This window comes from Antechinus flavipes, chromosome 5 (assembly GCF_016432865.1).
Source record: "Antechinus flavipes isolate AdamAnt ecotype Samford, QLD, Australia chromosome 5, AdamAnt_v2, whole genome shotgun sequence".
NCBI lineage: Eukaryota > Metazoa > Chordata > Mammalia > Dasyuromorphia > Dasyuridae > Antechinus > Antechinus flavipes.
In genome coordinates this window covers 188,245,468-188,257,360 of record NC_067402.1, presented here as the reverse complement: position 1 = coordinate 188,257,360, position 11,893 = coordinate 188,245,468, and positions in this window count along the sequence as shown.

The following is an 11,893-nucleotide window of genomic DNA, read 5'->3' as shown; positions in this document are numbered from 1 at the left end:
AGAATGAAAGTGTACTGTTTCTTTCTTTACTTCCAGGCTTAAATGGTACCTATGTACCTGCCACATTTCAGCAGGAACCTGGCCAAGACTTCTTCTAGCATAAAAGAACAGGATAGAAGAGAGAGGAACAAGTAATTACATATCACTCAATATTTGCCAGATACTGTGCTAAGCATTTTATAAATATCTCATTTGATCCTCATAACAACCCCAAAAGACAGGTGTTGCTATTATCCATCCCCATTTTAGAGTTGAAAAAGCTGAGGCAAAAGATTAGGGACTTTTTTAAGGTCACATAGTCAGTATCTGTATACAGTTGGATTTTAACTCAGGTCTTCCAGACTCCAAGTCCTGCGTTTATCCACTGAATCATCACTTGCCTCATGAGAATTAACCCTACTGTAAATACTTATATAAATTATAATGATTTACATATGGAACTTATGTCATTAGACAAGTTGGGGGATCCTAACTTTCTCTATTGCTCTTAAATTACAACCATTTGAATTATGGACCTTCTTTCAAAAGATAGTTCTTTCTCAATTAATTGGTTCCAGCAGTTAATACAACATTGTAATTAAAGAAATTGTATTGAGAAATTGCCTCTACCAAAAAATTGCCTCCTGAAATAAAAGTCTTCTAGAAAAAAAAATATTAAAGAGCTAAACTACAATGATCACAATTAACCTTGGATGTTAGTTATATCAATGGGAAACATCATCTATGGCCTAGAGGGTCTCCTCCTGGAAAAGGGGTGCCTAATCTGGACTTAGGTAGACCGGAAATTCATCCTTGGGGCAATCTGATTCTACAGTGAGAGCTAAGCTTTTCCCAAACTCTCTGGATCATTATTCCTCACTCCAGAACTTTATAATGGGAGAAAAATCTCTGAAAACAAAATAAAAACAGATCATATCTAAGGTATTTTCAAAAGGTATCAATAGTTTCTATTCTCAGGAAAAGATAATCAACGTACAAAATAGATATCAGGAGCAAGATAGTTATTTCTACCATAAGAGAATGCCCAAAACACAAAAGCCTACTAAACATACACATACAGATCCTGAAATCATAAAAACGATAATCCATCATCATCATTATAATTTCCATCAAAAGATAAAGGAAAATTCTGACAAAGCCAGCACAGTGGGAGGAAGTAGTACAGTCTAGTTTTCTCCCAACAAAACCAAAGAAAAGCACCATATTAGGTGGTATTGAAGAAATCCAAGAGCAATTATAGTGGATCATTTTTTTTAACCTTTAAATAACTTTTTATTGACAGAACCCATGCCAGGGTAATTTTTTTGCAGCATTATCCCTTGCACTCACTTCTGTTCCGATTTTTCCCTTCCCTCCCTCCACCCCCTCTCCCAGATGGCAAGCAGTCCTTTACATGTTGAATAGGTTACAGTATATTCTACATACAATATATGTGTGCAGAACCGAACAGTTTTCTTGTTGCACAGGGAGAATTGGATTCAGAAGGTATAAATAACCCGGGAAGAAAAACAAAAATGCAAGCAGTTTATATTCATTTCCTAGTGTTCTTTCTTTGGGTGTAGCTGCTTCTGTCCATCCTTGATCAATGGAAACTGAATCAGCTCTCTTTATCAAAGAGATCCATTTCCATCATTATACATCCTCATACAGTATCGTTGTTGAGATATATAATAATCTCCTGGTTCTGCTCATTTCACTTAGTTCATGTAAGTCTCACCAGCCCTCTCTGTATTCATCCTGCTGGTCATTTCTTACAGAACAATAATATTCTATAACGTTCATGTACCACAATTTACTCAACCATTCTCCAATTGATGGGCATCCATCCATTTCCCAGCTTCTAGCCACTACAAACAGGGCTGCCACAAACATTTTGGCACATACAGGTCCCTTTCCCTTCTTTAGTATCTCTTTGGGGTATAAGCCCAGTAGAAACACTGCTGGATCAAAGGGTATGCACAGTTTGATAACTTTTTGAGCATAGTTAGTGGACCATTTTTTCAAGTCCAAGTTGGCATAGGAAGAAAGTCAGGGACTGTAGGCACTGAGGAAAAGGTTTTAGTCAGAAAGCCTGGTACAGAACCATCTGATGATAATGATAGCTAGCATTTATATAGTACCTACTGTATTCTAGATGGGATGTACAATGTGGTTGGAGAAGACTAGTATCACAGGTGTGAGGGTTACTGAGCTCTTTTCAAGGCTGCTTTCCATCATTGATATCCACCTAGTTCATACAGCTCTCCCTTGTGGCTCCAAGAAGCTCTAGCACAGTGGCCATATCCTGGTAATTGTCAGTAGACAGACTAAACCAGATTGAGGGTAACCGAGATGTCTTGAACCCTTCAATGAGTCAGGGGTTGTCCATCCCAATGAAGACATCCCTTGGTGAAATGAGTGAATGAGAACAATTTCTTCCAAAATGCCATGAAGTTGGCTGAAGTAGGCATTGTGGAATGTTGAGATATTGGTTAAATGTCAAAAGCACCAAGATCTCCATTGTAGTCTAAATCATCACTAATAATCTTGACTTTCTCTTGTCACTGGATTTTGATGACTCTGGAAGAGGGAATGAGATCAATGACTTCACACAACTCTGCCTCACTTAAACCCAATTTATGCACAAATCAAAAGACATGATCCATGTCATTTTACCATTTTTTACTTATCTCAAAGTCCTATCATGACAGGTATGGAATATGGGCACACTTAAGTACAACACAAAATCCAGGAAACCTGACACGCAAACAACTCTTGTTATGAGATAACTCAGAAAATATTTTATCCAAATAGCAATTCTGAGTGAAACAAGATTGGCAAGTGAAGGCTCTTTGCCAGAGTCAGAGCCGTATAGTTTTCTGGAGTGTCTGCAGTGAGGGGGAGCACTGTAAATCTGGCATCAGTTTTATAATCCAAGCTAATCTAGAAAACAAGCTGGTATGCCTCCTAAAAGGAGTGAATCAAAGGTTCATGAAAACATGATTACCACTTTCAGGAGAGCATCACCATCATCAATGCTTATGCTCCTATCAAGGTGAACCCTGATGAGGTAAAGAAAAATTTTTATGAAGACTTGGAGACCCTCAACATCAATATGCTGAAAAAGGATACGTTTATAATTCTGGATAACTTTAATGCAAGAGTAAGAATAGACTTGGCAGGGAATCCTTGAGAGGAATGGAGTTGGAAACAGCAACAGTAATGGTCACTCACTACTAGTATATTTCATGACCTTTTCATTACTAATTTTCTTCTTTTACCAAAATGCAAACATTAGCATTTAATAGACTATGTCAGTGTAAGGAGAAGAAACAGATAGGATGTGAGAGTGATGAAGGCAATATGTGGTGCAGAGTGCTGGACTGATCATAGACTTATCTTCTCCAAACAAAATATTCACATTCAACCAAAGCAGAAACTCCAAGGCGAGATGACTACCAACAGATTAGAAAGCTTTTTTGGAGTGAGAATAGCTTGTTGCTCACTTGGAGGAGAAACTGAGCCAGCACATTGCTGGTAATAATAGTGAAGTAAAAAAGGAGAGAATATTTTTCAGATATCTGGTATACAGCACCAATTTCTTTTCTGGGCCAGGACAGTTGTAAATATCAAAACTGGGTTGATGAAAATGATAGGAAAATTCAGAAGCTGTTAAAAACAAAAACTCCACTGGGATTACCAGCAGGATAGTTCATCCCTTTCTAAGAAGTGTTTAGTTGCATCAAAAGTGTAGGCAAAGCTCAGAGAGAAGCAAGATTCTTGGCTCAGCTGGAAGATAGATGAAATTCATTTTTATACTGATAGCAACAACACAAAGCACTTTTGTGCTGCCCTGAAGGCTACTTATGAACCAAAGACCTATCATATATCTAAACTATTCAGTGCTGAACAGCTCAGAGTCATACTGATTAGCGATAAGGACATAATCCTGGAGATATGAGCTGAAAACTTGCAGTGTTCTCAACAGACATTACCAATCAATGCTGAAGATAGACTGTATACCTCAGATTGAAGTCAATCCCTCTCTACCTAAATTTCCAACTGAAGAAGAGGTTTTGAATGCTATTGGGTTCCTCTTGTGTGGCAAAACACCTGATACTGATTCTATTCCAGCTGAGATTTACAAGATAGAAGGGCTACTGCTCATAAAAAAGCTAATTGAAATTATTCTATGACAAGCACAGGGGATCTCTTAGTCATTGCTGGCAAGGTTCTTGTCTGAATCCTTATTATAGGCTGGTTCTTCATGTGACTTCAGAAAGGGCCAAGGAACAATTAATACAGTGTTTGCTGACCGACCACTGCAAGAGAAAGGCCAGGAACAGAAAGAACATAGGGGTATCCTCAGCATTCATCGATGTGACCAACATCTCTGATACTATCTGTTGTAAGGCCTTGTGGAAAATTATGTTAAAATGTCAGTAATGCATGTCAGTTTCATGATGGCATGCTTGCCCAGGTTCTGGAAACTGGGTGATGCTTTTGTGCTTTCCCAGGCACCAATGGACTAAAGCAAGGCTGTGTGCTTGCTTCCATGCTTTTTAGCATGTTTTCAGCAATGTTGTCAGATTCCTGCAATAAGGAGGAAAGCAGCAACAAGGTCAGCTGATGGGTCACATTGATGGTAAATTATTTAACTTGAAAAGGCTACAATGTAGCCAGTACTAAAGTGGAGGGAGAGTTGGTGCATGATTCCTTGTTCACACGTGATTTTGTAGTCAATGCAGTATGTTTTGATTCTCTGCTACTTGTGCTAATTATAAGCTAACAATTAACACAAAGAAAACACATGCTTTCCACCAGCCAGCACCATACTGTCTGTATGTGGAGCCATAGGTTGTAGCAAATGAAGAAATGTTGAATGCTAAGGATAAGTTCACTCCCTTTACAGTATGTTTTCCAGAGATGTCCACATAGATGGTGAGGCTGATGCATGCACTGCCAGAACTAGCTCAGCTTTTGGAAGGCCCCAAAGAAAAGTGTGGAAGAGAAGAGCAGGCTGCTTACCAAAGGTAAGGTGTGCAAACCTCATTGTTGCATGCCTGTGAAACCTCAGACAGTCGTACATATAAAAGACAGTTCTCATTAACAGAATGATTTACAATAAAATTCAATAACTTATAAATACTGTGGGCACATTTGAGGTTCATATACAGCATGGAAACAGAACAGTTTATAGGACTGCTCATTTGGCCTCTTCCTTTCACCTTAGCTTTCCATTGTCCAAACACTGTCCAGTATAAACCTGCTAATAAAAAGTCAAGCCAGTTCTCTTGTCAGTGTCCATCCTCTCCAAAAGCAGCAGTTATCTCTGACTTGATATGCCCCATGTTTACTATATCCTTTGGAATTATCTTGGATCATTGTCTTGATTAGAGTAACTAAGTCTTTCACAGTTGATAATCCTTACAACATTGCTTTTTTTTTCTTTTTCTACTTATACAACTTGCTATTCCTTTTATTTTTTTTTTAATTGTAACTTTTTATTGACAGAACATATGCCTGGGTAATTTTTTTACATTATCCCTTGCATTCACTTCTGTTCCGACTTTTCTCTTCCCTCCTTCTGTAATGCCAAAGAAACTGAGCAAGGCAGAGGTTAGAGACCAATTCAATAGTTTATTAAATGGAGAGAAATATTGGGACCAGATGGATCTTGGTCCCAGGGCTGTACGAGACTATCACCTCAAAGAATTCAGGCCTGAGTAATGGGACAGCAAGCTTTTTTATAGGATAACAAGAACAGTGACATAATGGGGGAGGTACTTAGGTGGGGATAACCTAATGGTGGGGGAGACCCCTAGGATGACACAATGGAGGGAGGTTACTGATATTCTAATGACATCTAAAATGGATAAATCTTTTTCCTGTTAAACATTAAGAAATGTCTATAACCTAAAGATACAAAACCTTCATCTCATCAACTGTTTAAGAGGGAATGATTATAGCCTGGGGTTTTGGGGCAGAGCAACTGAGGTAGACGTTTATCTCATCAAACATTAAGAGGGAAAGATTATAACCTGAGGCAGAATAACTACATAGGACAATTGGTGAAACTGGGTCTGAACCTTAAAAGAAACTGGGTCACGACATTAAAAGGGAACTTTGGTACAACACCTCCATCCCCTCCCGTATATGGCAAGTAGTCTTATACATGTTAAATATGTTATAGTATGTCCTAGATACAATATATGTGTGCAGAACCGAACAGTTCTCTTGTTGCACAGGAAGAATTGGTAAAAATAACCTGGGAAGAAAAACAAAAATGCAGTTTACACTCATTTCCCAGTGTTCTTTCTTTGGGTGTAGCTGCTTCTGTCCATCATTGATCAACTGGAACTGAATTAGATCTTCTCTTTGTCAAAGAAATCCACTTCCATCAGAATACATCCTCATACAGTATCGTTGTTGAAATATATAATGATCTCCTGGTTCTGCTCATTTCACTTAGCATCAGTTCATGTAAGTCTTTCCAAGCCTCTCTATATTCATACTGCCGGTCATTCCTTACAGAACAATAATATTCCATAACATTCATATACCACAATTTACCCAACTATTCTCCAATTGCTGGGCATCCATTCATTTTCCAGTTTCTAGCCACTACAAACAGGGCTGCCACAAACATTTTGGCACATACAGGTCCCTTTCCCTTCTTTAGTATTTCTTTGGGATATAAGCCTAACCACATTGCTTTTAATATTTATATTGTTCTCCTTATTCTGTTCACTTTACTTTGCATCAGTTCATATAAGTCTTCTCAGGTTTTTCTTTTTTATTTGTTTGTTTTTTGGGGTTTTTTTTTGCAAGGCAATTGGAGTTAAGTGACTTGCCTAGAGTCACAAAGCTAGAAGTGTTGGGTGCCTGAGGTCAGATCTGAAATTATGTTCTCCTGACTCCAGGGCCAATGTTCTATACACTGCAACATCTAGTTGCCCCTTTCTCAAGTTTTTCTGAAATAATTTTGCTTGTCATTTCTTAGAGCATACTATTCTACCACAATTACATACTACAAATTGTTTAACTATTCCTCAATTGATGAGTATCCCCTTGAGTTCTAATTCTTTGCTATCATAAACAAAACTATCATAAGGGTTTTTGTACAAATAAGTACTTTTTTCTTTTTCTTTGATCTTTTTGAAATATAAACCTAGTATCATTATTGCTGGGTCAATGGGTATGCACAGTTTTATAGCCCCTTGGTCACAATTCCAAAATGTTCTGCAGAAAGGTTGAGCTAGTTCACAACTCCAGTAACATTGCATTAGTGTTCCATTTTTCCATATTCCCTTCAGCATTTATCATTTTCCCTTTCTGTTTTGTACAGCAAACTGTTAAGTATGAGATGTATCAGAGTTGTTTTAATTTGTATTTCTCTAATTAGTAGTAATTTAGATGATTTTTTAAAAGCTTTTTATTTTTCAAAACATATGCATGGATAATTTTTCAACATTAACCCTTGCAAAACCTTGTGTTCCAATTTTACCCCCTTCCCCCACCCCCTCCTAGATGTCAAATAATCCAATATATGCAACATATTTATACAATTGCTGCAAAAATCAAATCAAACCCAAAAATAAGAAAGAAAGCAAAATGCAAGCAAACAACAACAAAAAGTGAAAAGGCTATGTTGTGAACCACACTCACTTCCCACAGTCTCTGTGAAAATGGCTTTCTTCATCACAAAGTCCTTGGAACTGCTCTGAATCATCTCAATGTTGAAGAGAACATGTCCATCAGAATTGTAGATAGATAATTTTTTTGTGGCTTTTATTAGTTTTGATTTTTTTCTAAAAACTGTTCATTTCCTTTGACCACTTATCCACTAGAGAATGATTTTTATTTTTTACAAGTCTGGCTCAGTTCCCTACATATTTGAGAAATGAACCATTTATCAGAGAAAATTGCTGTAAAAAAATTTCCCATTTCTTTTTTTCTTTCTACTTTTGCTCCATTAGTTTTGTCTGTGCAAAACTTTTTAAATTTCATATAATTAAAATAACCCATTTTACTTCCCTTGATCCTCTCTATCTCCTTTTTGGTCCCATTTTCCACAGATTTGACAGGTATATTTTTCCCTGCTTTCCTAATTTACTTTTAATATTGATGTGGATGTGGTCCCTTTAAGATTCCTTTCTTTCTGATTCCCAACTCCTCCTAGTTAATGTAATTACCTTTTGATTCACAAATCCTTGTCCCTCCGAATTCCAATAGAAGATCCAAACTTGTCCCACCCGCACCTGGATCTGAGCCAACTTTGGGGCTATACCCACAGGCCCCTCTAGCTAAATCTCCCATTATAAAAGGGCCCCGCTGGGAACCCTCTTTGCAGAAGTCCCAAACATGGCAGCCTTACTTCTGGCATGTCAGGACTTTCTGTCCATTGGACCCTCTGTCTAGTGCCCTTCTTATCTCTACCTTCGCTTACTTCCTTAACTATACTTTAACCTTACTTCCAAACCCCATAATAAACCTCTTTTATTAATCTAGCTTTTCGGGCCAATAAATGCTTTTTATTGGGGACTTGAGCAGCTACTAGATTTCATTTAATGCCATATCCTTGTGTGGAATCCAATGAGGTTGCAGGGGAGCTCTATTTGACTCCCTGTACCCCGATCCTGGCACTAGACCTCAATTAAACCCTAATTTCATTTAGGTACCCCATATCTATCCCTCATTAATATCATCCTTCATGTTTAAATCATTTATCTATTTTGATCATATCTTGATATATGATATAAATACTTGTGTATGCTTCATTTCTTCCAAACTGCTTTCCAGTTTTACCAGCAATTTTTGTTAGATGATAAGTTCTTACCCCCAAATCATGGATCTTGGGATTTATCAAATACTAGATTACTAGGATTATTTACTTTTGTATAATGTGTACCTAATATATTCCACTGAGCCATCATTCTATTGTTTGGATGCTTACTGGTTTTAATACAGTTCAAAATCTGGTACTAAATAGAGCAGGCCTTTTTATGTTCTTGAGTGACTATGGTGTCACCTGAGTGTCAATAATTTACCTGAGGCTGGAGACATACAGATAAATACATATACACATAAACACACACACATACACACACACACACACACACACACACACTATATATATATATATGATATATTTTAGAAGTATATACTACATACTTATGTATAGATAGTTTTAGGATTGACATTACACATAGCAAAAACAATCGATCAGATGAGGCTGTTCAACCACTTTCCAAATGTGGAAAGTTGAGAAATAGGGATGAGATGGCCAGTGATTTGGGGGAAGATTGTGTTAACCTTAGAGTTTTAGAAGTTACCAAAAATCAACCTTCCAGTTGGAGGTTTTTTCTGTAGTTAATCTTATGAGACATCCTGCTAGGAAATCTCTAAGACAATGGAAATCTCCAAGATAGAAATCAAAAGGCAGTTTATTTCTAGTCTGAGGATCTATTTCTGTTTACATTTCCCAGTAGCTCTATACCTTTAACCTTTACAACTTTTTCTGGAAAGATGTTTCACCCAAACTCACAATCTACTTCCTCCATAATTCTTTGCTGGATCAAACAGATGATCCTCAGGATTGTGCTGACTCACCAGACTTGGTTAGTGCACCTATGACAATCTGCATTGCTGGACCTGCAATAGTACATCCAATATTTTGAGGCCCACAGTAGCATAATTTGGTCTGCTCTTTCTCTAGATAATCATTTATTTAAGACCAGGGGGGAAAAAAAGGAAGAAAGAAATGCATTAGAGAAGAGAATAACAGCAGCTCCATGTATTTATGGCTACATGAAAACTGAGAGAAAGAATGGGTTAAAGAAGCTTGTCCCATCCAGGAACCTAGAGTAATTCTTCTACCTTCTTACTCAAAAGACTGACATAAAAATGGGTCTTCATCTGTTTTTGTCTTTAGAATGCACATTCAATTCCAACTTAGAAGCCAATTAAAATACTTTTCATCCTCACACCTTAAATCAAAAGAAAATAGTTATATAATAACTGCACATTTAATTATGGACAATCAGAGGCTTCCATTAACATTTCCAGAAGAAAGCTCACTAAACCTCATTTGAGTTGACAGCAAGCACAGCACAGTAGGAATACTCTAAGGAGTGGGGTCTCATAAGCTATCTGTTAGTAACATACTTGTATGTATCTGGGGGGAAATCAGGTAGTTTATGGGAAAAGGAAAAGAATGAGTCAATTCTAATGTATAAGTTTTCCTTTCTATAGTCTAATTCAGTTATATACCAAGGGAAAGGATATTTACTAATAATCCAGTGGGTATATGTTAACAAAGGCCTCATTCTGGGACAAGTGATAGAGAGAGCACAGACTTCAGATCTTGCAGAATAAATTTCAGTCAAGAGGGAGAAAAAGGGAAATTATGGCTATATCTCCCCATTCCTCTTTAGAGTTGTCTACCCATGTCAAAAAAATTAGGCACCTTTTCCTTTCCCCCTCACCTGTCCTCATTCTTACTATCAGACTGAGGACAGACTGTTTCTCCTTCTACCCTACAAGCTGTGATGACAACTATTAGCTTTGGCAAGAACTTGGGTCAAAACTTCTAGCATGAAAGCCTTATGTGACTTGAAATGGTGTCATTAATACATTGTAAAATGCTAGAGGAGCTGTGGAAAAATAGGTACACTGTACACAAGTAAATATTCTTTCCCTTGGTATATAACTGAATTAGACTATAGAAAGGAAAACTTATACATTAGAATTGACTCATTCTTTTCCATTCTGGAAAGCAATTTGGAGCTATGCCCAAGAGTTTTAAAACTGTACATAGCCTGTGACTCAGCAATGCCACTGCTAGGTCCAAACCCCGGAAACATAAAAGAGAGAAAAAGAAAACCTTTATGTACAAAAATATTTACAGCAGCTTTTTTGTAGTAGCAGAGAATTGGATACTGAAGGGATGCCTATTAATTGCAGAATGCCTAAAACAAATTGATGTTTATAGATGTGATGAAATACTCTTATTCCATAATAAATAAATGTGGAAGGGGACAGTTTCAGAGGAACCTGGGACGACTTGTATGAACTGAAGCTAAATGGAGTGTGCTGAACCAGGAGAACAATTTTTATTATAACAATAATATTATAAAGAATATGGGCTTTGAAAGTTTTCTGATCAATATCAACCAACTACAATTCCAAAGAACTCATCATGAATGGCTATCCACCTCCTGATAGAGAGCTGACAGACAAACTAAAGAATATTTTCTTTCTTGACACTGTGGACACAGAAATTTGTTTTGCACGATTCTACATACTTTTGTGTTTTATCTTTCTTACTTCTCAGTGGGCCTAGGTAGGGGAACAATAGATGGAGAGAATTCGATTTTTTTTTAATTCTAAAATTTATTGGACAAAAAAATAGCTCACATTTCTACTTGAAAGTTCATAGAAAATCTCAATTTAGGTCAACTAGGGTAAAATATAGATTTTTCTTACTATGTAAGTAAAGCAAAATGAAGAGTTGAGGTGATTCTACAGATAATTCTCATTAAAACTATCAAAAGAAAAAAATATATACAATAAGCACTTATATGAGTCATAATGAACACAATGAACCCTGGTTGCTCTGAATTACACCAATACACAACATCCTACAAGGCCCAGGAGCTTGGATCCCTGATAAGTGACTACTCCTCTTTTGAACTCATAAAGAGTTGAGATTCATACTAAGGTTAGCCTATTTTCTTTTCTTTTTGGTTTATTTTCTATAATAGCCTCTTATTTCTCCAAATACATGCAAAGATAGTTTTCAACATTCACCTTTGCAAAACTTTGTGTTCCAAATTTTTCTTCCTCTTTTCCCTCCTCTCTAAAAAGCAAGCAATCCTATATGTTAAAACATATGCAATTCTTCTAAACATAT